Source organism: Gorilla gorilla, chromosome 11 (genome assembly GCF_029281585.2).
Source record: "Gorilla gorilla gorilla isolate KB3781 chromosome 11, NHGRI_mGorGor1-v2.1_pri, whole genome shotgun sequence".
Taxonomy (NCBI): domain Eukaryota; kingdom Metazoa; phylum Chordata; class Mammalia; order Primates; family Hominidae; genus Gorilla; species Gorilla gorilla.
In genome coordinates this window covers 90,815,500-90,842,831 of record NC_073235.2, presented here as the reverse complement: position 1 = coordinate 90,842,831, position 27,332 = coordinate 90,815,500, and the positions used below count along the sequence as shown (strand labels likewise).

The 27,332-nt window shown below is 36.1% G+C and overlaps 1 protein-coding gene across 32 annotated transcripts in view; it reads right to left on the bottom strand.

The window, feature by feature from the left end:
- Positions 1-27,332, bottom strand: part of GULP1 (GULP PTB domain containing engulfment adaptor 1) — a 304,220-nt gene that overhangs the window by 195,410 nt on the left and 81,478 nt on the right. For 29 of the 32 annotated variants that reach the window (XM_004032940.5, XM_055380365.2, XM_055380374.2 and 26 more), the window contains one exon: positions 16,292-16,418. The gene's annotated coding sequence lies outside the window, so the exon portion shown is untranslated. Of the gene's footprint in view, positions 1-16,291; positions 16,419-18,295; positions 18,467-27,332 lie in introns of those variants that run through there. The other 3 variants (XM_063695053.1, XM_055380367.2, XM_063695052.1) reach the window with 1 other exon arrangement.

Sequence of the window (27,332 nt, the reverse complement as noted above, 5' to 3'; positions counted from 1 at the left end):
CAAGGAGCCACTAGAAGCTGGAAAAAAAAGAAGGATCCTCCCCTAGAGCCTTTGGAGGGAGAGTGACCCCTGGTACCTAGGTTTTGAGCTTCTATCCTCCATAACTGTTATACAATGAATTTTTGTTGTTTTAAGCCACTCTGTTTATAGTTCTATGCCTCCTATCTTAGACTTATTGCAATATATTAGTCGTTTTATTTCTATTTCACTAGACTATAAACTCCATAAAAGCAAGGAATAACTCCATTGTTTATAATGTTATGCTCATTGTCAAGGATAGCAATTGACATACGATAGGCAATTAGTAAATACAAGTATGTACACAAGAAAGAACAAATGAATTTTTCAAGATAGTAGATACCTATTGAGAACTAAGCAACATTATTATTTCACCTATACTCATTTTACTGGCAAAATCTTTATTATATGACATTTTATTGTTATTACAGTTTGATGGCTTTTTTTTTTTTTTTAATTTCTTGTAGGGACAGGGGTCTATGTTGCCCAGGCTGGTCTCAAAGTTCTGGCCTCAAGCAATCCTCCCATCTCAGACTCCAAAAGTGCTGGGATTACAGATATAAGCCACTGCACCTGGACAGTTTGATGGCTTTAAATAACACTTATGAAAAAGAGTTTTAGGAGGTATCTATTGTTTTTTTTTGCCCCCATATTCGCCCTCTGTCTTGGTTCCAGAACTTTAAAGTTGCCTTTGGGACCTACTCTCTCCTAGTACAGGCAGTCTTTTGAGAACTGTTAATCAGTTGCTGTGGTTCCTGGCAGGGGGCAAATGACTCAAACTAAGCCATTCTGACTCCCTTTGTGAGTGTGAGAGGAAGAACATTAAAAAATACTATTGGTCCATATTTAGCTCCACAGAAGTACCCACTGCTGTTTCTCTCCACTTCCTGATCTCTAGATGCCTAGAACAGTCTGGCTCCTGTCTTTTCTGAGAACTGTTTCATCTGATTACCCTCAAACTTTATGTGCTAAGTTATATCCTTTCAGCAAAATGCATTTTTTGTTTAAACAGACAGAACTAGTTTCTGTTACTTGTGATCTAAGAATAAGAGACTCTTCAAATGTAGATGTGATTAGTACATAGCACAGATTGCTTGTATAAATAGGTGTTGTTTCACAGATGGTTGCCTGATCAAAAAGTTTCTAGTTTAGATTGTCAGGCTACCTAACTGATAAACTATGCAATTTAAAATTCATGATTTGCCAATTTCCTTCTCTAAGATAGCCACTTCCATTTTTTCATGCATTGTAGATATTAATGCAAATCCTACTCTTCTCCCTCCTTTAGCTCAATCTTTACACACAAAAATTATTCTCATGAAAATATTTTTTATTTTTCACCAAACTAAATTTTCTCAATATAAATCATGCTGTAAAAGCAAATTAAGCCATTTTATAAAGAATGTGACCTCTAAGAAAGTCAAGGCTTCAGTGTAATAAGTGATACATCATAGCATGAATAACTAGTTTAGACTAAAAAAGGCCTATAGTTTATCACTTTGCAACACAGAGAACAACATATTGATGAAAAAACACTTTTCTAGGTTTCATCATTTTATTCAAATAGTAATTAATTTATAAAGGGATTATTAATTATAATTACATACTACATAAATAAACATAACTCTTTCTCTTTAAACCTCTTCATTAAATAAAAAACAATGTTAACATTTATAGGTGAAGATTAATTTGAATATCATTATTAACACAGATGTATTACATATATAGATGTACTAAATAGACACTCTAAAAAGTCAGTGAAAGTAAAATCACTTTCTTCAATTTCTTCAATAACTTTATTTTGTGTTTTTGGTGGCTGCCATAACAAATTACCACTGTTACCAGTGGGTGGCTTAAAAGAACAGAAATTTATTCCCTCATAGTTCGAGAAGCCAGAACTCTGAAATCAAGGTATTGGAAATGTAGCACTTTCTCCCCGGGCTGTAGTAGAAATTTTGTTCCTTGCTTCTTTTGGCTTCTGGTGACTCCTCCTTGGCTTGTGTCTGTATCACATCAGTCCCTGACTCTGACTCTACATGGTCTTCTCCTCTGTGTGTATCTTTTAAACACACACGCCTTTGGACTTACAGTTCATCCAGTTAATCCTGGATGATGGCATCTAAAGATCCTAAATTATACCTGCATAGACTCTTTTTCCAAGTAATGCCACATTCACAAGTATTGGAGGTTAAGATTTGAACATATCATTTTGGAAGCCAACATTCAACTCACTACAGATGGGATGACATTTCCTAGATTTGGTTATAAAAGAACGTAGCTTCCATCATGGGTGATCACTTTTTCTTCTTTGGATTGATTGTTCACAAGGAAGACAGCTTCCATATCATAAGGCAGCTCTGTGGAGGCTGAATCTGGAAGTGGCCTCTTCAGCCCCAGTTGGGCTGTGAATGACTGCAGTTGTAGCCGACAGCTTGACTGCAACATCATGAGAGACCTAGAGCCAGAGGTACCAGCTAAGCTGTGCCCACATTCCTGGTCCACAGGAACTGTGAGATAATTCATAAACACTGTATTAAGCTGGTAAGACTAAGTTAGTCACTGATAATGAAGATAATTAAACAATGGGCATAGATTCAATTTTTCATATCAGCAACATTTATGAAGTATCTTCTATGAAAAAAATTGCAGTGAGTTTTATTTAGATTTAAATTTATATCTGTAATTATAAATAATTACCCAGTCCTCAAGAATCTTATCGTCTCAGGGTATAGTAGACAAGCCCACACTATGTGTTATATGATAAAGAAATGTACATGGTGTTAAGGTACACAGCACATAGAAGGATCTGGTCCAGATTCCAAAAGTTAGGAATGATATTTTAGAGAAGGTAGATTCTGAACTTGTAAAAAACGTACCTACTCATAGTTACGTATTAAGAAATTCATTTTTCTACAAGATGGCAGACTGGAGGCACTGTTATCATGCCTCACTCACTTGGAAAGACAAAAGAGTACGTAGATAATCACACTGTGAATTTTCTTACAAGAAGCAAGGTAGAAACTTAACAAGAAAACTGAAAGAAATCACAGATGCTTTGAAAGAGGTGGTAGGCTACAGCCTGCATCTTCTAAGCCAGGCAGAAAACCAAGTCCTCCGAATGTGGGAGTGGGATAAACTGCCTTCAGGATATACACTCCTACTGCAGAACCTGGCAATCCAGGCTACAGGGGAAGGCCTTACCCTAACCAGTGCTGAGACTAATTTAGGGAGCAGTGGGCAATATAAAAGTGGGAGCAGCAGCAGGAAACGTGTGCATTCCCAGTCTCCAGCACGGATGGAGGGAAACCATTCCTCATCCAACCTCACAGGAAATTTCGTGGAAGCCTGCCAGCTAACTCAGGTGACTGTGGCAGGTTGAGAGAAGCTCCCAACTGAAATTTACAATATAATCTCGAGCGGGGACAAATTCCTCTGGCCAGAAATGGGAGGCAAGTGGGAAGTGTGCTGCAGCCATGAATACAGGAGCTGGACGTCCCAGCTTTGCCGGCAGACTGGGACGGCTGTGGCCTGAAAGCCATGGTTGCTGTCTCCACCAGGCAGGCTTATGGCCTCGGGCAGTTTTAAGTTCTGAATGCAAACTACCTGGAACTTAGCTTGCTGCTGCTAGTGGAACACTGCAGATGTGAGACCTGCTTTAGCCAGTGTGGGGAGCTGAGTGGAACATACTGTCACCTGTTACTCCCCACTCCCCATAGGGGCTCTTCTGTACAGCTGAGGCAGCTGTGCTCCTCTCTGAAACATTACTCCAGTAGCCAAAGAACCGCCCCTGGACCCTCACAGGAGCCCTTGTTTGTCCCACATGTGGGGAACCACAGCTTGGATCTTTCCCACCCAACCCCCACCTGGCTTTGCCCCTCCGGCTGTTCTGGTAGCTTAACATGAAAGACAGAAATTTTGGCAGCTCTATGACCTCACCAATTGCCTAAGAAACCAGAGTACTTCCCCTGGGTAGCATAAAAAGAGCACAAATCCCACCACTTCTACAGCATCCAGCACTCTTTTGCAAGCGCCACCTCCTGGCTGGAGGCCAAATGACACAGTCCATTATAGCATCTGCAGGCAGAATAACACAGCACCAAGGATGGAAAAACTTGTGTCTGACCTCAGCTGTCACTGTTGCCTGCAACACCCTGGCTAATCACGAGGTCCTGAGTCTGTCCATGTGACCAGTTCATTACTACTACAACTGGCATTTGAGAAAGCCAACACACTAAGGCTATTTATAATCAATAAATCTCACAGAGGCTATGTTACCCCCCTGCTACCCCCACCAGAGCTGGCACTAGTACCCGCTTCTGGAAGACCTCAGAATAGGTCACAACACTGGATCCCTTGAAAATATCCCCACCACCAACCTAGAGTGTGGCAGCCCCATTGGGTGGCTAGACTCAGAGGAGCAGCAGCATTCACAATAGTCTTGTCTTTAGAGATACTACTTCTAGCAGAATGAGGAGTGCACTATATCAAGGGAACACCTCATGGGACAAAAAAATCTGGATGGCAGAACTTGAGTCCCAGAACTTTCTGCTGATGGGAAGCTCCTTTCAGCAAAGGCACAAATGCACTGCCAGGCTCAGTGGGGAAAGTCTGAAGCTCCACCCCAACAGTCAGGCAGCCCTGGTGCTCATGAAGGGTCTTGGAGAAGAGGACTTGTTTTGCCCCTTGTCCAGCACTGCAGACCCAGCTGGGGCTTCTTCCATGGGAGGTCAGTATGAGTACACCAAAGGACAGCCTTTCTGGAACAATTCAAGGGGATTATATCCCCACAGGTGGAGTGCACGCCAGGTTCGTGCTTGCACAAGTGTTAGAATTCCACTCTACTTGGAATATGCACATTTGTGCAGATGAAAACTTGTGCTGGTCTCATCTGAATAACCAAAATACTGAGTCAGTAGTGTAACTAGGAGGTGGACTGCTTTCCTGCTGGCCTGACAGGGGAGTTCAGGTGCCTCTGACTGTTCCCCCTGATAAGACCTCAGTGTGTTGCACTGAGAGTTTCTCCACCTGCCTCTGTCAAGGCTGGGACCTCTCTCCGCTACTGGATATTGCATTTATCCACCTGCTTTAGCCACACCCAGTTTCTACCCAGGGAAACCTTCTCTACCGGCCTGAAGCTGGAACTATTCAACACAGTAAATAAAATACTGTGGAAAAAATAAATACATAAAAATGTTCACAGCACAGGGGAATGAGATAAGCTTCAAGAGCCCTTTGCCATTCCAACCCCATAGGAGAGAGTGAACTTCTTCACACATCAAGCACACTCCGACTGCAACCAGCATTTGAGAAAGCCATCATACAAACACCCTCTATAACCAAGGAACTCATACAGAGACTTCACCCCTGGAAGCACCAAGAGCTGCATTAGGTTACCATAAACTATAAACATTAAAGTCACATCCTTAATGGAGACAAAAAGAATTTTTTTAAAAAAGTCAAATCAAAAACATATTAAAGAATAACAGAAGAAATAATCTACCCAAATGAGAACGAACCAGAAAAATAATTCTGGCAATATGACAAAACAGGGTTCTATAATACCCCCAACTATAAAAATCACAGTAGCTCTCCAGAAATGGGTCCAAACCAAGATGAAATTTTTGAAATACCAAATAAAAAATTCAAAATGTTGATAATTAAGCTACTCAAGGAGATACAAGAGAAAGGTGAAAACTAACTTAATTTTTTTTTTTAATTCAGGACATGAATGAAAATTTTTCTAAAGAAAAAGATATTTTAAAGAAAACCCAACCTGAAATTCTGGAAATGAAAGACACATTTAGGGAAGTACAAAATGCAGAGGAAAGTTTTAATAATAGACTAAACCAACTAGAAGACAGAATTTCAGAGCTCAAAGACAAAGCTTTTGAATTAACCCAATCAGACAAAAATAAAGAAAAAATAAACAGAAGAAATGAATAATGTCTGTAAGAAATATGGGATTACGTAAAATGATCAAACCTAAGAATAACTGGTGTTCCTAAGGGAGAAGAGAAAGCAAAAAGCTTGGAAAACTTATTTTGAGTGAATAATTGAAGAAAACTTTCCTGGCCTTGCTAGAGATTTAGATATCTAAATATAAGAAGATCAAAGAACTCCTGGGAGATTTATTGCAAAAAGGACATGACCAAGGCATACACTTATCAGGCTATCTAAAGCCAATGTTTAAAAAAAGAATTCTAAGAGCAGTGAGACAAAAGCATCAGGTAACTTATAAAGGAAAGCCTGTCAAACTGACAGCAGACTTCTCAGCAAAAACTTTACCAGGCAGGAGGGACTGGTGTCCTATCTATACCTCCTTAAACAGAATTAACTGTCAGCCAATAATTTTGTATCCAGTAAAACTAAATTTCATAAATTATGAACCAGAGCTGCCCTACAAGAAATGCTAAAAGGGTTTCTAAATCTTAAAAGAGAAGGTGAATATGCACCAAAACAGAATCTCTTGAAAGCATAAAACTCAAGGTGCTTAAAAAAACAATAACAAAGAAGAAAACAAAGTATCTAGGTAACGATCAACATAATAACTGGAACGGTACTTCACATCTCAATATTAACATTGAACATAAATGGCCTTAATGTTCCACTTAAAAGACACAAGCTGGTAGAATGAATAAAAAATCACAAACCAAATATCTGCTGTTTTCAAGAGACTCACCTAACACATAAAGATTCATATAAACTCAGGGTAAAAGGGTGGATAAAGACATTTTATGCAAATGGGAACCAAAATCAAGCAGGAGTAGTTATTCTTACATCAGATAAACATACTTTAAAGCAGAAAGAATAAAAAAAGGTCATTACATAATAATAAAAAAATCAGTCTAGCAAAAAGATATTACAATCTTAAATTTATATGCATCTAACTCTAGAGATCCCAGATTTTAAAAATACTTACTACTAAACCTAAGAAATGAGATGGGTAGCAACATAGTAATCACGGGGGACTTCAACGTGGCACTGACAGCACTAGATAAATCATCAAGACAGAAAGACAAAAAAAAATGGACTTAAGCTATACTCTAGAACAAATTGACCTAACAGATATTTACAGAACATTCTATCCAAAAAACACAGAATATAGTCTTCTCATCAGCTCATGAAACATTCTCCAAGATAAATCATATGGCAGGCCACAGAACAAGTCTCAATAAATTTAAAATAATCACAATCATATCAACTTCTCAGATCACAGGAGAATAAAGCTAGAAATCACCTTGAAAAGGAACTCTCAAAATTATACAAATACATGGAAATTAAACAATCTGCTCCTGAATCATTTTTGAGTTAATAACAAAATCAAGATGGAAATTTCAAAAATCTTTGAAATGAAGCATAATAGCGACATAAGTTACAAAATCTCTGAAGCAAAAGCAATGCTAAAAGCAAAATTTATATTGCTAAGTGCCTACATCAAAAATCTGAAAGATCACAAATTGACAACCTAATGTCACACCTCAAGGAAATAGAGAAACAAGAACAAACCAAACTCAAAACTAGCAGAAGATAAGGAATAATGAGGATCAGAGCAGAACTAAATGAAATTTAAGAAAACAATACAAATGATAAATGAAACAAAAAGCTGGTTCTCTGAAAAGATAAACAAACTTGATAGACCATTAGCTAGATTAACAAAGAAGAGAAACATTTCAAATAAGCTAAATTAAAAATGAAAATGGGACATTATAACCAACAACACTGAAATACAAAAGATCATTTGAGACTACTATGAACACCTCTATGCACACAAACTAGAAAGTCTAGAGAAAATGGACAAATTCCTGAAAACATACAACTCTTCTAGATTAAATCAAGAAGAAATAAAAACCCTGAACAAACCAATAAAAAGCAGTGAAATTGAATTCATAACAAACAAAAACTGCCAACAATAAAAGCCCAGGGCCAGGTGCATTCACAGCTGAATTCTATCAGACATTCAAAAAACAATTGATACCAATCTTAGTGAAAAGATTGAGAAAGAGGTAATCCTCCCTAACTCATTATATGAAGCCAGTATCACCCTGATACCAAAGTGAGGAAAGGACATAATAAAACAAGAAAACAATAGACCAGTATCCCTGATGAACATAGATGCAAAAATCCTCAATAGAATATTAGCTAACCAAATGCAACAGCACATCAAAAAAATAATACAGCATGATCTAGTGGGTTTTCTCCCAGTGAAGCAGGAATGGTTTAACATACACAAGTCAATAATGCAACACATCACCTAAAGAGAATTAAAAACAAAAACCATATGAACATCTCAATAGATACAGAAAAAGCATTAAGTAAAGTCCAGTTTTCCTTTATGGTAAAAACCCTCAAAAAACTAGGCATAGAAGGTACATACCTCAAAATAATAAAAGCCATATAACACAAACTCACAGCCAAATCATGCTGAATGGGGAAGAGTTTAAAGCATTTCCCCTGAGAACCTCAATGAGAAAAGGATGCCCATTTTCAGCACTTCTATTCAATATAGTACTGGAAGTCCTAACCAGAGCAATAAGGCAAGATAAACAAATAATGGGCATCCAAATTGGAAAACAGGAAGTCAAACCATCACTATTCACTGATGATGTAATTGTATACATAGAAAACCACGAAGACTCCTCCAAAAGACTCCTAGATTTGATAAACAAATTCAGTAAAGTCTCAGGTTACAAAATCAGTTTGCACAAATCAGTAGCACTGCTATATGCCAACAACAACCACACTGAGAATCAAATCAAGAACTCAGTCTCTTTTACAATAGCTGCAAAAATTAAAATAAAATACCTAGGAATATACTTAACCAAGGATGTGAAAGATCTCTACAAAGAGAACTAAAAAACACTGCTGAAAGAAATCATACATGACCCCAACAAATGGAAACACATTCCATGCTCATGGATTGGAAGAATAAATAATGTGAAAATGACCATACTGTCCAAGGCAATTTACAGATTCAATGCAATTCCATCAAAATAGCAACATCATTTTCACAGAATTAGAAAAAAAATCCTAAAATTCATATGAAATGAAAAAAAGGGCTCAAACAGCCAAAGCAATCCTAAGCAAAAGAACAAATCTAGAGGCATTACATTTTCAATTATATTACATGTTTACAGTTACCAAAACAGCATGGTACTGGCATAAAAGTAAACACATAGACCAATGGACCATAATAGAGAAGACAGAAATAGAGTCAAATACTTATAACCAACTGATCTTTGACAAAGCATATATAAACATAACTTGGGGAAAGGACATCCTACTTAATAAATGGTTCTGGGGAAACTGGATAGCTACATGTAGAAGAGTGAAACTGGATCCCTATCTCTCATCTTATTTTAAAAAAACAACTCAAGATGGGTCAAATCCTTAAATCTAAGACCTGAAACCATAAAAAACCTAGAAGATAACCTATGAAAAACTCTTCTGAACATTAGCCTAGGCAAAGAATTTATGAATAAGACACAAAAGCAAATGCAACAAAAACAAATATAAATAAATGGGACCTAATTAAACTAAGAATCTTCCATACAGCAAAAGAAATAATCAACAGAATAAACAGACAACACATAGAATGGGAGAAAATATTTGCAAACTATGCATCTGACAATGGACAAATATCCAAAATCCACAAGGTACTTAAATAAATCAGCAAGAAAAAAACAAATAATCCCATCTAAAAGTGGACAAATGACATAAATAGATATTTCTCAAAAGCAGATAAACAAATACCCAACAAACATTTGAAAAAATGCTCAACATCACTAATCATCAGGACGATGCCAATTAAAACCACAATGAGATGCCCTGCAAGAATAGCTATTATTAAAAAGTCAAAAGACAATAATAGATTTGGCGTGGAAGTGGCGAAAACAGAGCACATACACTGCTGATGGGAATGTAAATCAGTACAATATCTATGGAATACAGCATGAACATTTCTTAAGGAACTAAAAGTAGATCTAACATTTGATCCAGCCATTCCACTACTGGGTATCTACCCAAAGTAAAAGAAGTCATAACAAAAAGAAACCTGCATGAGTTATGTTTTTTGCAGCACAATTCACAAAGGCAAAGATATGGAACCAACTTAAGTGCCCATGGACCAATGAGTAAAGAAAACGTGCTGTATGTACACCATGAAATGCTACTCAGCCATTTAAAAAAAAAAAAAAGGATGAAATAATGTCTTTTGCAGCAACTTGGATGGAGCTCAAGGCCATTATTCCAAGTGAAATAACACAGGAATAAAAGAAACAAATCCCACATGTTCTTGCTTGGCTAAGCTATGGGTATGCAAAGGCATACAGAGTGGTATAAGAGACTTTGGAGACTCTGGATAGCTACATCCAGAATGGGAAGGGTGGGAACTGGGTGACGAATAAAAAACTACATATTGGGTACAATGCACACTACTCAGGTGACAAGTGTGCAAAAATCTCAGACTTCACCACTGTACAATTTATCCATGTAACTAAAAACCGCTGATACCCCAAGACCTACTGAAATTTTTTTAAAGAATTAATTCCCTTTATTTTTTAACAATTTAATATATAAGGTACCTCTAAGAGGTAAGGACACTTTTCCTATCCATTACACTAAGACCCATAATACATTTATCTCAGCTTTTAGAGAAAGAACATATATCCATTTTTGTGACTGCTGGAAAGTGTAAGGCTAAATTATATACATTGTGGTAATGAATGAAATCAGGTCTTTTATTTATATTTTTGTTTTGTTTGGTGTAAATTATATTTACTCCATTATACTTTTATTTTTAAAGGACGGAAATAATTTTAGTAATAAATAAATGAATCCTTAATTAATCCTCAATAATATTCCTCAATTCTCAATAAGGAATTGCAATGAAATTTTAAAATGTTATGAGTGCTCTAGCAAAGGTTTGAACACAGGAAAGTGAAGCAGGAGAGAAAATTCTTCAGTGTTCAAAGCCAAACAAATTTTACCAACAATAACAAAACCCACTTTTACTCTGTTTTCCCCATTTCTGTGCCTGTCATCAACATGCCCCTCTTGCCTAAACAAAAGGCCTGTTTCTTTAACCCCCGCTTAACTGCTTCTACTACTACCAAGTCTCATCTAACCACACTTTCTTTTTTATTTACATTTTTTTCGCCCTAGACGAAGCTTCTATTGTTTCTTCCTGAATTATTTAAAAATTTAGAAACATTGCCTCTTGGGTAACCTTGATCAGACTTAATGTTTTTGGGGAAACCTAGGCTATTGGTAACTCAGTATCTGCATGCCAACATAATTATTACTCACTAGTCTTTACTTAAACATGATTCTCTTGTGCTTTCATGGTGTATTCTATTCATTTGTTTGTCATACAGGTACATCTGCTACATTATAAACTCCTCAAGGGTAGAGATTATGTCTTCATCGTTTTATTTTCCTACAGTTCCTAGCTTAGTGCCTGGCAAGTAGCAAGGGTTCAGCAAATAGTGATCAAAATGTAAGGAAAATCCTGCAAACTAATCTGCCTTCCTTTGAGCTGCTCTCTCTTCATTAGTCTAACACACATATCACTTTTAAATTAAACTTCTTTTTGTTTTTTTTTTTTTAGATTTTTTGAGACAGAGTTTTGCTCTGTCACCCAGGCTGGAGGGCAGTGGTGTGATCATGTCTCACTGCGACCTTCACCTCCTGGGCTCAAGTGATCCTCCCACTTCAGCCTCTCAAGGAGCTGGGACTACAAGTATACACCATCCTGTCTGGCTAAGTTTTTCTACTTTTTTTTTTTTTTTTTCTTTTTGGTAGAGATGGGCTCTCACTATGTTTTCCAGGATGGTCTTGAACTCCTGTCCTCAAGCGATCCACCTGCCTCAGTCTCCCAAAGTGCTGGAATTACAGGCATGAGCCAATGCAGTTGGCCTAGATTAAACTTCTTAAAGGGATAGACTGGATTAAGAAAATGTGGCTTTGTAGGGACATGGATGAAATTGGAAATCATCATTCTCAGTAAACTATCGCAAGGACAAAAAACCAAACACTGCATGTTCTCACTCATAGATGGGAATTGAACAATGAGAACACATGGACACAGGAAGGGGAACATCACACTCTGGGGACTGTTGTGGGGTGGGGGGAGGAGGGAGGGATAGCATTAGGAGATATACGTAATGCTAAATGACGAGTTAACGGGTGCAGCACACCAGCATGGCACATGTACACATATGTAACTAACCTGCACATTGTGCACATGTACCCTAAAACTTAAAGTATAATAATAACAAAAAAATTTAAAAAAAAAAACTTCTTAAAGGATAGCATGGTTCATCTGGCTCCCCTGCAATTGTTCCTCTCCATATAATAATGAGACACAAATGCCTAGTTATAAGAATCCAAATCACAGAACACATTTCCAATTACTCTGCTATATCTAATCTCTCTTTCCAATTTCCTAAACATCCCATCCCTATGGTTTGCCAGCCCAGTACCTTTGCTCCAAGTTGACTCTACATTTAAATGTTTGCCTGTCAGTGTTCCTCTCTACCTTAAAAAGCACAACTCAAGTGGTCTTTTGTTTGTGAAAGTGTTCCTCAATTCCCAAGCTGAAAGTGTTACCATTACAAACTGCCCTATTATTTTACTTCTTTCTTGTCACTTAATACAGCCTACTTAAACATAAGAAACCAAAACGTACTTCTTATCTTGCCATATTTTATTGAAAGTTAGAGGTGACAAGGAACTATTTATGTGCCTTCCCTTCTCTAATGTTTACCATCCTCACTGCCATTGCTAATCACAGTGCTTGATAAGTATAAGTTTTCAATAAATATTAATTAGATAAATGTATACTTGATATTATTTCTAAATGGTGCATTTTTAAACAATGTGGAAGATTATACATATATAATATACACTTTTCTTTATTTTTTTTTTTTAGATGGAGTCTCACTCTTATTGCCCAGGCTGGAGTGCAGTGGTGCAACCACGGCTCACTGCAAACTCTGCTTCCTGGGTTCAAGGGGATCTCCTGCCTCAGCCTCTCAAGTAGCTGGGATTACAGGCACTTGCCACCACACCCAGATAATTTTTGTATTTTTAGTAGAGACGGGGTTTCATCATGTTGGCCAGGCTGGTCTTGAACTCCTGACCTCAGGTAATCCACCGACTTGGCCTCCCAAAGTGCAGGATTACAGGCATGAGCCACCACACCCGGCCATATAACATTCACTTTTCCTCTAGGCTTAGTTATGTAAGGGAATATATTGCTGAATAGATGTGAGAAAGAAATTACTACTACCTGCAACCAAAATTTAAAATTTTAATTTAATTTTCATTTTTTTCAACTTAAACTAGGTTTCATTAGGAAAATTATTTGAATGAGAAAACACTAATCAGTGATTCAATATTTTCAAAACTGGCTAATGAAAACTTTAACTTGTTACCACCTTCTACAGGTAAACTCAGCAATGACAATAAAAAGCCTTTAAAAGATCACAGTCATTGAGCCAGTGATACCAATTCTAGTAATGCTACTAATGCAAACCAAGTGATGTACATATCAATTTATCTATAAGAATATTGACTGAATAATAAATACAAAATAAAAATATTTTAAAACATATTATATATTAACAGATATAACAGAAAATACAAAACACTAATTCATATTCTCAAAGAACAGAGGAAAACATATTTGTTACACAATAATAAAGAAAATCAACAAAGTATATATATAATTGGTATGGTTTGGCTGTATCCTCACCCAAATTTCATCTTGAATTGTAATTCCCACAATTCCCATACATCACGGGAGAAACCTTGTGGAAGGTGATTGAACCATGGAGGTGGGTCTTTCCTATGCTGTTCTCATGATAGTGAGTGGGTTTAAAACCATCACGAGATCTGATGGTTTTAAAAATGGGAGTTTTCCTGCACAAGCCCTCTTCTCTTGTCTGCTACTGTGTGAGATGTGCCTTTCACCTTCTTCCATGGTTGTGAGGTCTCCCCAGCCACATGGAACTGTAAGTCCATTAAACTGCTTTCTTTTGTAGATTGCCCAGTCTTGGGTATGTTGTCATCAGCAGCGTGAAAACAGACTCATACAGTAGTAAATTGGTACCAGGAGTTGGATGCTGCTGAAAAGATACCTAAAGATGTAGAAGCAACTTAGGAACTGGTTAACAGGCAGAGGCTGAAACAGTTTGGAGGGCTCAGAAGAACACAGGAGAATGTGGGAAAGTTTGGAACTCCCTAAAGACTTGTTGAATGGCTTTGACCAAGATGCTGATAATGATATGGACAATGACATCCAGGCTGAGGTGGTCTCAGATAGAGATGAGGAACTTGTTGGGAACTGGAGCCAAGGTGACTCTTGTTATGTTTTAGGAAAGAGACTGGTGGCATTTTGCTCCTGCCCTAGAGATTTGTGGAACTTTGAACTTGAGAGAGGTGATTTCAGGTATCTGGAGGAAGGAATGTCTAAGCAGCAAAGCATTCAAGACATGACTTGGGTGCTGTTAAAGACATTCAGTTTTATAAGGGAAGCAGAGCATACAAGTTCAGAAAATTTGCAGTCTGACAATGCAATAGAAAAGAAAATCCCGTTTTCTGAGGAGAAATTCAAGCTAGCTGCATAAATTTGCATAAGTAACAAGGAGCCAAATGTTAATCATCAAGATAATGGGGAAAAATGTCTCCAGGGCATGTCAGAGGTCTTCATGGCAACCCTGGAGGTTTAGGAGGAAAAAATGATTTCCTGGCCCAGGGTCCCTCTGCTTTATGAAGTCTAGGGACTTGATGGGCCTGCATCCCAGCTGCTCCAGCCATGACTAAAAGTGGCCAAGGTATGGCTTGGCTGTTGCTTCAGAGGGTGCAAGCCCCAAGTCTTGGCAGCTTCCACATGGTATTGAGCCTGTGGACGCCCAGAAGTCAAGAATTGAGGTTTGGGAACCTCCGCCTAGATTTCAGAAGATGTATGGAAATGCCTGGATGTCCAGGCAGAAGTTTTCTGCAGGGGTAGGGTCCTCGTGGAGAACCTCTCCTAGGGCAGTGTGGAAGGCAAATGTGGGGTCAGAGCCCCCACACAGAGTCCCTACTGGGGCACCACCTAGTGGAGCTGTGAGAAGAGGGCCACCATCCTCCAGACCCTAGAATGGTAGATCCACCAACAACTTGCACCCTGCACCTGGAAAAGACTCAGACACTCAATGTCAGCCCATGAAAGCAGCCAGGAGGGCAGCTATACCCTGCAAAGCCACAGAGGCGCAGCTGCCCAAGACCATGGGAACTCACCTCTTACATCAGCGTGATCTGGATGTGAGACATAGCATCAAAGGAGATCATTTTGGAGCTTTAAGATTTGACTGCCCCACTGGATTTTGGACCAGCGTGGGGCCTGTAGCCCCTTTGCATTGGCCAATTTCTCCCATTTGGAATGGCTGTATCTACCCAATTCCTGTACCCTATTTTATCTAGAAGTAACTAACTTGCTTTTGATTTTACAAGCTCATAGGCAGAAAGGACTTGCCTTGTCTCTAATGAGACTTTGGATTGTGGACTTTTGAGTTGACGCTGAAATGAGTTAAGACTTTGGGGGATTGTTGGGAAGGCATGTTTGGTTTTGAAATGTGAGGACATGAGATTTGAGAGGGGCCAGGGATGGAATGACAAGGTTTGGCTGTGTCCCCAACCAAATCTTACCTTGATTTGTACCTCCCACAATTCCCACATGTTGTGGCAGGAACCTGGTGGGAGGTGATTGAATCACGGGGGCGAGTCTTTCCTGTGCTGTTCTCATGATAGTGAGTGGGTCTCACAAAATCTGATGGTTTTAAAAACAGGCATTTCCCTGCACAAGCTCTCTTCTCTTGCCTGCTGCTGTGTGAGACGTGCCTTTCACCTTCCTCCATGATTATGAGACCTCCCCAGCCACGTAGAACTGTAAGTCCATTAAACGTCTTTCTCTTGTAAATTTCCCAGTCATGAGTATGTCTTTATCAGTTGCATGAAAATCAACTAAATATAATACTATCATTGTAACTTTGCTTAAATGAAAAATCCAACAAAACAAAAATAAAATTATATAGAACAAAATGATGACAGAAGTTATTTTCAGAAAAAAGGCTCATCAGTGCTTTTAATTTTATTTTACTTTTATGAACTTTACTATTTTTTACAACATAAGACTATATTTTTAAACATTCAACACAAATAAAAGCATTTTTATAATTTCAAGTCCTTTTTGGAAATAATGGAAAATGTATAAACAATCATTTATTCTTACCTGGGTATGCTCAAATATAGTTGAAAGAAAATGGACACTTGACTTTATATAGCTTCTATCATACAGTTGCCATCAGAATTCTTCTATCAGTTTCTCTCCTATGTATATCAGATGGAATCATAAATAACTAAAAAGAAAAATATAATTGGACTTAGAATTCATCAATAATTACATTTCTGTTTATTTTAATTTAGAAGTCCAGCATATCTTTTAAAATTCTAATTATGCTTCTTGCAAATGTTCAAGAAAGTTACCAAATAATAGGGAAATAATGATAAAATATGTAAATATTTGGAAAACATTATTACTGATACCTAGGTAATGGAAAATAGCAAGATTTGTAGATGATGTGTTAAATGTTTTAACTCACAGATATGTTACTATTAAAGCTTGGTGATAGTTCTTTAACAATATATGCCTTTCCCCCTTGAACAAGAAGTAGCCCCAACTATCTCTTTCACATATGATTTATTTGGACTAACCAAGCACATACCCTGTTCATGATGATTAAGAAGGTGAAACTGAATTTTAGAAGGCACTGATTTACTTTCATTTTCATTCTACTTTGACTCTTACGGCAAGGCATTTAGATAGCTTATCCTTCTATTCATAATCATGCTATAACTAGAAGAGATATGTTAATTGGTTAAGACTTTTCTATTTTTATTCCAACAAACAAAACAAAAATTCTTTCTGAGTAGACACAACAGCACAAATTATGTCTTCCTTTAATTATATTATTTCGAATGTACCGCTGACATAAGTTCAAATAGTACCAGAATTCACAGCATAGTATCTTTTGCCAAAACACTAAAAAGACCTGATCTTTTTGAGGGAGGGGGAAGAATGGAGAAACATATCTAAGTCTTGTGCCCTGCTTCCCATCATAACTTTGATACAAACCCCTTGATACAGACATTGATGATGCCATATCTATATTTTTGACTTTCTTAGATAGATCTCAAATATTATTTTATCCCTTCCTCTGTGTTTCAATCTAAGCCATCTGAATACTTTGAAAGCCATCGTTTTCCAGCTTAGCCACAATATTCTTCAGAAGCCTATTGACCTATTTGTTCAATGTATTTGTTTTCTTCTGTCTCAGCCTCCCGAGTAGCTGGGAATACAACTGTGTGCCATCATGCCCGGCTAATTTTTGTATTTTTAGTAGAGAGGGGGTTTCGCCATGTTGGCCAGACTAGTCTCGAACTCCTGACCTCAGGTGATCTGCCCGCCTTGGCCTCCCAAAGTGCTGGGTGGATTACAGGTGTGAGCTACCGCGCCCAGCTTCTTTTTCATATTCTAACATGACTTTAGAGAGAAAGAAAGGATCTCAGTTTAGGTTGCCCCAGAGGCAAACACTGAGGTAATAATAACTTCAATGCGAGAAGTTTATTTGGGAGATGATCTCAGGAAATATTAGCAGGGGTGAAAAGAAAGAAGTGAGACCCGGAGTGGAAGACCTCTTACCAACACAGAGATCATTATCAGGCCTGTAACACTATTGGCAACTGCAGCTTAATCTGGCTGGGGAAAATCAGACATCCACTGTGAAATACACCCCTCAGATATCTCACTGTAAGAATGAGAGCTAGCATATTTATACACCAATCCTCATTAGTCATTAGCTGAGGGTTGCTCCCAGGGGCATTAATTCCCTGGAACTTTCAGCCTATTTGGTTGGCAAAGTGGTCTCTTGTGGCCAAAGAATCCCTTAGGTAGAGAAATGCAGGATAAGCATTAGAAATTTTGCCAGTCTGAACTACAGCACTGAAAGAGAGGTTATAGGCTGATCATCAACAGCATCTACTACAAAAAGCAACAATTTTAAATTTTGAATTAAAATATTAGCACAGTATATTTTAAGGCCATATATTGATATTTTATAATTTTAGTGAAAAATAATGTTTGCTTACTCAGTAGCACTATTATTTATTAAATCATATGTTATTTTCTTAGCATTCACTGGATCTTAGCATATATGAATGACACAATTCATTTCACCTTGCTGTAAAATGTAAAGGTTGTATCATCACATACTTCCAGCTCTAAAAATAGATGTGTTTATCCCGGACAGGAAATTTCAAGCATGACACATAGTTAAAAGGTAAACTATAAAACCATGTCATAATTTCCACAGTCTTTTATCAGATCATGTTTTTCTTGTTTGTTGGTCTTAAATGAGAGGAGAGAAAAGAAAGAACAAAATTAGTTCTTTTTTAGGATGATATAGTTTTTCCATTTTTCTTTTGACAACTATTGATCTTATGAACAGAAATTAGAGAGAAATAATTCGAGATAAATAATTGTTATCAGAACTATTCAATACATTTCATTCCAAAATTTTATAAAAGAAAATATTTTCCTTAAAATGGTCAATTCAATTTAATCAAGATAAATAATTGTTAATAAAACTCTTCAATTGATCTAATTCCAAAATTTAATAAAAGAAAATATTATCCTTGAAATGGTCAATTCAATTTAACATCCCCGTAGCCTTTATTTTTATCTTACGTTGACTGAAACCCAGTCATACTGCAGGAAATACTTTTCAAACTAGAATATTTTATGCAATGTGACAGAATAAAGAAGAGCACAAAAATACACACATCAAAAAATAAGAACTAACTTATGCCTACTTCTGCCTTTCTTCTTGCAGGAAATGACATATTTTCCAAATGGGATCTATTATTCTATGTCTGATATGATTAGATTTTTCATAGAAAGAGCACTTTGAATATTCTTGCAAAACTCAGACTGGCTTAGGGGCTGCTCTTTTGAACATATTTTTATTTTAAAATATAAAATCCTGATTTCCAATTCAGATGCTTCTTAAAATTTTAGTATGAACATAATCTGCTCAAATTGATACTGTTTTGCCACCATTTATTATACATTTTCACACAATTTGAAGACGTATATGAAATTAAATGAAACCAACTATTTCTTTACTAAAACTTCCTTTATCCCCAACAGTACCATTTAAGAAAAACATTATTAATGCTGCAATATGACAAAATGCTTCAATTTGTTAATGTAACAGGTAAATCTTAAATATTCTATATGCAATAAACCAAGCAAAACAGACAAGTCAGGCCAAATTGTATTTCTACTTGTCATCATATGAAATACAGACCACCATTATCATGATCTTAAAATATTTTCAAAATCATTATTCTCTTTTTTACCTAAGTCCAATAATTTAACAGTATTTAATCTAATTTGCAAAATGTTTTAGGAGTTTTCCTGGATATTTCTTTCTTATCCTCTATAAGCTCCTAAATTCAAAATATATAAAATAAGATCTTGGCCCTGATTTTCTTTTCTATTTTTTTCTTGTTTGTCCTGTGACTTTAAGTAAGTAAACGTTCAATCCCCACTGATTGCCCACACCTGAAATCTGGCATGATTAATCACTCTTTTTTCCCTTACCACCTACATGCAGTTAAATAAATTCAATTCTGCTTAATACAACAATCTCCAGTTTGTTTTCCCTCCCAGTTTACACTCCCCACCTATCCATCCCTAGCCAGTCGTAATTTCTCTAACAAGTAATTTGGCCACATCACCAATGCACAAAGTACACATGCCTTAGTATGCCTTTAAGACACCTTCTCAAATGTTTTCACCCCATGTTCCAAGCAAAAGGTACAAAGAAGGTGATATTAGGATGATTGTCCTAAGTAGCTTGGAGCAATCACTTCCTATGTATTCTAGTCATCTCACTAAGGAAATGACATGCAAATAGTCATACCTATACCCCTACACTCTAAGGAAAATAAAATTAGAAAAGTAATTTTCTTCATTAAACTAATATTCACTGAACAGCTATTGAATGTCCAATTGTTTAGTTACTAGTGAGAGGAAAATAAGTCTGTATACTCCTTTGCATGCATCAGTGTGATAAGGACTATGTTCATGGCAAGGCTAGGTGCTGCAGAAAAGTCTTCCTCAAAGAGGTAAGACTCATTAACCTTCAGTTCACAGAAGCTGTCCAATGAGGATGGTGGGGAAAGCCACGGATGGCAAAGGAAACACCATAAACAAGGGCACAGGAATAAGAACGAACACGCCATCTTCAAGGATAGGCTATTAGTTAGAATATTTTATTTTAAAATAGAATATTTATAGGAAACTCTTTTGTATAAAACTTTAGTAATAAGATGAGGCCACATCAGGAAGGCTCCTGACTGCCATTTGTATTTTACCCTAAAGGTGATGGAAGTATGATTAAACAGGGAAGCAGTACAGTAAGATACGTGTTTTAGACATGTATTTAGGAAGATCATATTGCCAAGGCGGCTCTGAAGAGACATGAAAGGGAGGGGATGAGACAAGCAAATTACTTCTTGGAAATGTGTGTATATTTGTTAGATGCTAATGCAAAATAGACTCAAGGCATTCATATTTATAAGATGTAAAACTGGAAAGATCTTTATAATTTAATTTATATAGGAATAGAACCAGACAAAGATAGCTTTAATCCTGGGTTTTTCTATTCCAGGAAATCAGATAAGACCAAGAATTCATATCACCTTTTATTCTTCCAAATGCATTCTGAGTTCCATACCCTCAGCTTTCAGTATGCTAATGAAAAAAGCGATAGTGGATGAGACATGACAAACTCTTCAGAACACATAAGAATTTTAAATTTATCAATTTAAAATCAAATTCAATCCATGCTTTCCATTGCATGTGCTGTTAAACTTTCTGCAGTGCTTTGAAGCTCTCAAGGGCAGGAAATTTTTCTGATTAGAAAAAGTAGGAGAACAATTATCAAGTCATTCACTCTTTTTGCTGAAATTAGTGGAAAACACAAGTCACTTTCCTTGAAACGTTTGGTTATTATATTTTTCAGTATATATAGTGTGAGTGTGTGTATGAACAAAACACTTAGAAAATTAGAAAATTATAAAGGAAAATAAAAATCATCTATATTAAGATAAACTAAAAGATAATATTTAGACACCTTCTACCCAGTCTTTTTCTAAAACTGAAATTGTACTATACATATGCAATAATTCAGCTATTTCACCCTCCAAACCTCATGTTGAAATGTGATCCCCAATGTTAAAAGTGGGACTTAGTGAGAGGTATTTGGGTCATGGGGGCAGATCCCTGATGAATGGCTTGGTTCCATCCTGGTGGTAATGAGTGAGTTCTTGCTCTGTTAGTCCCTTGTAAGAGCTGTTTGTTAAAAAGAGCCTGGCACCTCCCTCCCCTCTCTCTTTTGCCTCTTCTCTTGCCATACCATCTCTGCTCATGCAGGCTCCACTTCAATTTCTGCCACGAGTTTAAACAGCCTAAAGTCCTCACCAGAAGCAGATGGTGGCACCATGTGTCGTATATAGCTTGCAGAACCATGAGCCAAATAAACGTCTTTTCTTTATAAATTACCTAGCCTCAGGTATTCCTTTATAGCAATACAAAGACAATGTACAATTTCATTTCCTACCTTTTGTCACCTACAGTGCAATCATATTCTTATATCTTCTTATATATTCTTATATATTAAATAAGTCTTCAAATAAATACTATTGGCGTAACATGCCACCTTATAATTTTTTTTGCCCACTGTAATGTTCCACATTTAAGATTTTTCCTTTTTTTTTTTCTATATAGAGACACTGTGATGAGTAGAATTGAAGCAAAGTAGCGTAGTGACTAAAATGACTGTAGCTGGCCTGGAAAGTGTTATAAGCCTGATTCCAAAACTATGTTGCCTTGACAGGATATGCCTTAGTCTCCTCATCCATATAATCTAACACACTGTTGCTCTGAGAAATAAACGATTACAAAGTTTGTGAAACACTTAAAGTATTGAATGATATATTTTATGTATATATTTTATCTGTTATATAAATCACTGCTTAAACATCTGACTATTGAGACAAGGGAGAATGGAAATTACCGGATCAAAGTCTGTATATAATTACAATACTTTGTCTGGAAAATAGGGCAAATTACACTCCCAGAGAAGTGAAAAAGTATGCAAACCTCACCCCAATCTTCCTATACTGTTCATATATATCAGGGTTTTAAAAATTTATTTTAATTCAATAGGAAAATGGAATTATAATAGGAAAATTGGCTTATATATTGTTTTCGATTTGCATTTCTTTTATGTAGCATTAGCTTTTGCCCAGTTAGCTTTCTGCACAATTTTTTCTTATTGATAAATCTCCTATTCTCAATTTTTATTGTGCCATTTACATAACTAAGAACTAAGGGGAGAAGATAATTTCTAGCTCAATCCCTAATCGAAAGTTTGGGTATTCATTCTTATCTGAGCCAATGAAGTGATAAGCACATTGCTAACCAATTGGTAGGGGTGCAGAATCACTGACTGGCTTAAGACAATGAGGCAGTATTCCTGGAGATACAAATATGGCCAATTCTCCTAAGTCATACAGCTTCCACACGTGAGGAAAGGTGGGTTCCACTGAGAAAAATCTTGTCTATTATAAACATAGTGGTAGGTAAATTTAGAAATAAATGCTAACTACATATTAATGTGAACTTAGACATAAATGAGATAATCTATACACAGCACTAATCATATAGCCTGACACATAAAAACTCAGCAATATACAGTAATTATTATTTCCGTTGGTGTGTTTAAAAGTTCCATATCTTTCACACTGTAAATAAAACCATAGTACATATCTTTGTACATAAATATTTGTTGTGCTCATCTCAAATTCTTTCTTTTTTTTTTGAGATGGAGTCTCGCTCTGTTGCCCAGGATGGAGTGCAGTGGTGCAATCTCGGCTCACCACAACCTCCGCCTCCCAGGTTCAAGCGATTCTCCTGCCTCAGCCTCCCAAGTAGCTGGGACTACAGGCACGTGCCACCACGCCCAGCTAATTTTTGTATTTTTAGTAGAGATGTGGTTTCACTGTGTTGGGCAGGCTGGTCTCGAAATCCTGACCTCATGATCTGTCAGCCTCAGCCTCCAAAAGTGCTGGGATTACAGGCATGAGCCACTGCGCCCGGCCCAAATTATTTATTTCTTGTGGCTTCATAAAAGTGAAATTCCTGTCAAAAAGTATTTGATCTTTCTAGTATTTTAATGCACATCATCAGGTTATTTTCTGGAAAGATATGTCAACATAGACTTCCACCAATAGCATATGACAATGCTGAATTTAAACAACACTTCCCAGCAATTATCTTTTTAATCTTTGACAATTTGGCAAATTTTATCCCTTTTTCTAAAATGTGTACTTCTTTAACTGCAAGTGAAGTATAAGTTTATATGTTTATTGAATGCTTATTTTATAACTTTTATTTTCCTTTTGGTGTGCTTTTTAATTTCATGACATTTCAATGAGGTTTTCTGAGGTTTTCATTAAAACCTTATGGCTTATGGCCTTTGAACGTTTTCTTCTTTTAACTTGGTTGCTCTTCTTACAGGTAACCAACTGTTCACTCAATTCCATCATTAGATTAGGAAAGGTTGCCTTACAGTTTATTTTCCCTTAATGTCATTATTATATATTTTGTCCATAAAATAATGTAATGTAAATTGCTAAATCTTACATTAAGACCTTAGCTATGAATTGATACAAAGGCAATAAAGCAAGTAAGTCATTATCACAGGTGTTTTTAAAAGTGTATTTAATTAATGATTAAAATTGTATTTGTCTAGTGTGTTTTATAGATTTAATTACATTTAATTTTGGGGATTAATCATCTTTGCATTTAGTTTATCATTTAACACTAGGAATACAGTTAACCCTTGAACAACACAGGTTGGACTGCATGGGTCGGTCCACCTCCAGGTAGATTTTTTTTTTAATAAATACACTTGGCCCTCCATACCCACAGGGTTTGCATCTGAAATCAAACTCAAACGGAAAGTACTGGTATTCACAGAATGTAAAACGTGGATATGGAGGGCTGGCTTTTCATATATACGGGTTCCGCATGGCTACTGCAGCCTTACTTGAGTATGCACAGATTTTGGTATCTGCTGGCGGCCCTGGAATCAATCCCCTGAGGATACAGGGGAGTGAACGTATCTGTAAAATCCTGCAAATATGGATTTCAGCACCAAGATCAATAGAAACAGAATTTTTTCCAAATATTCCCCATATTTTAAGCCCCTGCCTTCCTTCTTTCATTTAGAAGATGAAATTGCGATTCTCTATTCTTTACTATAGTATTTTAATACATTAGAAATATTCAGATGATTAAAGAAAATATTTATACAACATCTATTCTAAAAGCCACTATTAATTTTTAAGACTACCTGTTACTCCTAAAAGCTGTAAAACTATGTAAATACATTTCAGTATTAATGAAAAGAGAGCAAGTCTTCATTAAGAGTTCTTATTAAGCACTTTTGTAAACAGTCACACAATGGAAGCTGCTGGAATGAAGGAAATCAGGAAACTGTGGTTGATTTCCTAACGAAAAGTTGGGCCAGAAAGCATTCATTAACTTGGATTACATAAAAAGTCATTAGTTTAATTTTTCCAGTCCTGTGGAGTTTAATTTTGTTCATGTTAATATCCATAGAGTGTGCAATATATTTAAAGGCAAATTTCAGTGAGCTATTATTCAGTCTTCCAATTTCCCACAGTTGCAGGATGCAGCGGTCGGGAGCTTTACTAATACTTGTCTCTATTCTACATTAATTGTAGTATCACCATAATTGGATATAATTTCACTCAAATTATACATACACTGTTCGGTAAAATCTGGAATACCTTCTGTACCAATATAATCAAGCACAAAAACATATACAAATTTGTCTGCTGTTAGCCATATAATAATAATTGTTTCACAGATGAGGAAACAGTCTCAGAGATGCAGACATCACCAATATTTTATATGATGATTGGTTATGCCTGAAGGCCCTTCTTCAGCAATCGAACATTTTCAATATAAATGTTTTGTGATTGTTCTTTATGTTACTCTAATACCAAATGTTATTTCACCATTTAAACTGTTGCTCTTTTGCTCAGTAGCATTTTCACATAACAGTGTGCATTTCACCCTGCACCCTGCATTTAACTTGTTTATACATACACTATGCTTTCCTGTCACCACCCAACACCCTCCCCTCCACCAAAATATTCTGGTAATAGCACCCTGAATTTCCTTTGCATACTTACTTTTTTTTTTTTTCCTCTTTCCTGGTAGTTATGTTTGGCTAAGGGTGACCCTAGCTGTAGTTCCAGGACTGGTCAATGGCAGTACCATGATCCTAATAGTAATTATTCACTTATGAGTGGGAATGTGGAATAAGTTAAAATAAAGAAAATACAATCAGCATCCTTTTTAAAAAACTAGAAAGAAACAATCCCTTTCAACTTGAATTAATGAACTGGAGGACTGAAAACCTGGTGGCTATTTTGACCTCATGTTTCTTGCCTTAAAATATAATTCAGTGGATAACAAAGCTATGAGAGAGAAATAAATATCTAACTGCCTGGATTCAGTCAGGCCTGAAGGACCACTCTAGAACTTTCTACTATAGTAACCAATGCATATTCTTTGGCTTAACTGAGTTTTAATTGGTTGTCTGCCAAGTACAACAAAATAATTACTCTTGAATGTATGTATTATTTACTGATGTATACTATGCATTTTACTGAATTTTTCTATGGCTTCTCCCAAATTGAGCTAATATTAGCAAATAATAATGAACCAAAATGATTGATTGATACTTTGAAGGAAATAAAAGTTTTCTATAAAATGATACACATACTCTTTTGGTGTTTTAAAGACATTTGTTATTGTTAGAAGCAAAAAAGGGACATGGAATTTCAGATGAGCCTTCAGTAGATTTTAAGAATTATATATACTTTAAGTATGTTTATATACTTTAAAATTTTTATGTTTGCTTAAGAAATGATGTCACATAGTTTTTCATCAAATTTAGGTTGTGATATTCTATTAATTACATCTTCACTTCTTTTGAAGATAGTAGAGGAGACCAATTTTTAAAACTGTAAATAAACAGATTTAAAAGAGATATGAACAATTTCATAAATGTGATATGTTACAGGTGATATTGAGCACTTCCTAATTTAATAATTACACAAAGACCAAATGATCTCTCTTCATTCTAGATGAATTAATAACATATTTTACACCGCAAGCAAATGAAGAAATCATTGGAAGCTTAATAGTATTATTCCAATTCAATTCTACTCTAATAAGGTATTTTCTTATTTCTTTGAAGCTCTTCCCAAAGACAATAGCTAAGTAAATCATTTGTGTCTTAATAACTGGTCAAATAAGTTTCTAGAGTAATTATCTGCTTTCATACCTTTTCACTGCCTAAGGATTCGACATCTACTATGTGATATCTCAATGGCCTGTCAAAAAAAATAAAAAAACTATAGACACTTGAACTATCAATGTTTATGGAACTGGAAAAGTAAATCCAACCTTATTTTATAAGAAACTTAAGATATATCAGATGCCTGGGTCTACAATTTCAGTATTGAAAACTGGATGCTGGTATACAGGACAGCATCACAAAATATCATAAAGAACCAAAATATAAAGAACCAAAAATGTATCTCTAAATATCAACTATTAAATAAATAAAAGTTTATCTTATTAAGCTCATTTTTCTTCATTGCTCCCTCATAAAGTATTAGGCTACTTTTCTTTTCTCTTAAATTAGTTCAACTGTATTATACTATTTAAATCTGATTAGTACTGAAGGTACTTGATTCCTCTCTAGAATGTTCTTCTCCATGTTTCCTCTGTTAGAGCTTAGTTCCCACTTCAAACAGAATTCAGTAAACTATAACTACTTAAGAAAGAGGCCATGCATTATAAATATATATATATATATATTTTAATCATTCCCTTCCCCAGCTCCATAAAACACATTGTGATATAAATGAATATATAAAATGCTTATAATAAACAGGGATTATTTTCTATTTACCCAAGCTAAGGACATCTTTCTCTTCAGCCTATTCTTGGATAGAAGGATAAAACGCAGAAGGGAATTTTTTCTCTCCTAACAAAACTTTAAAAATATCTCTGACCTTTTCAGTTATCTAACATTTAT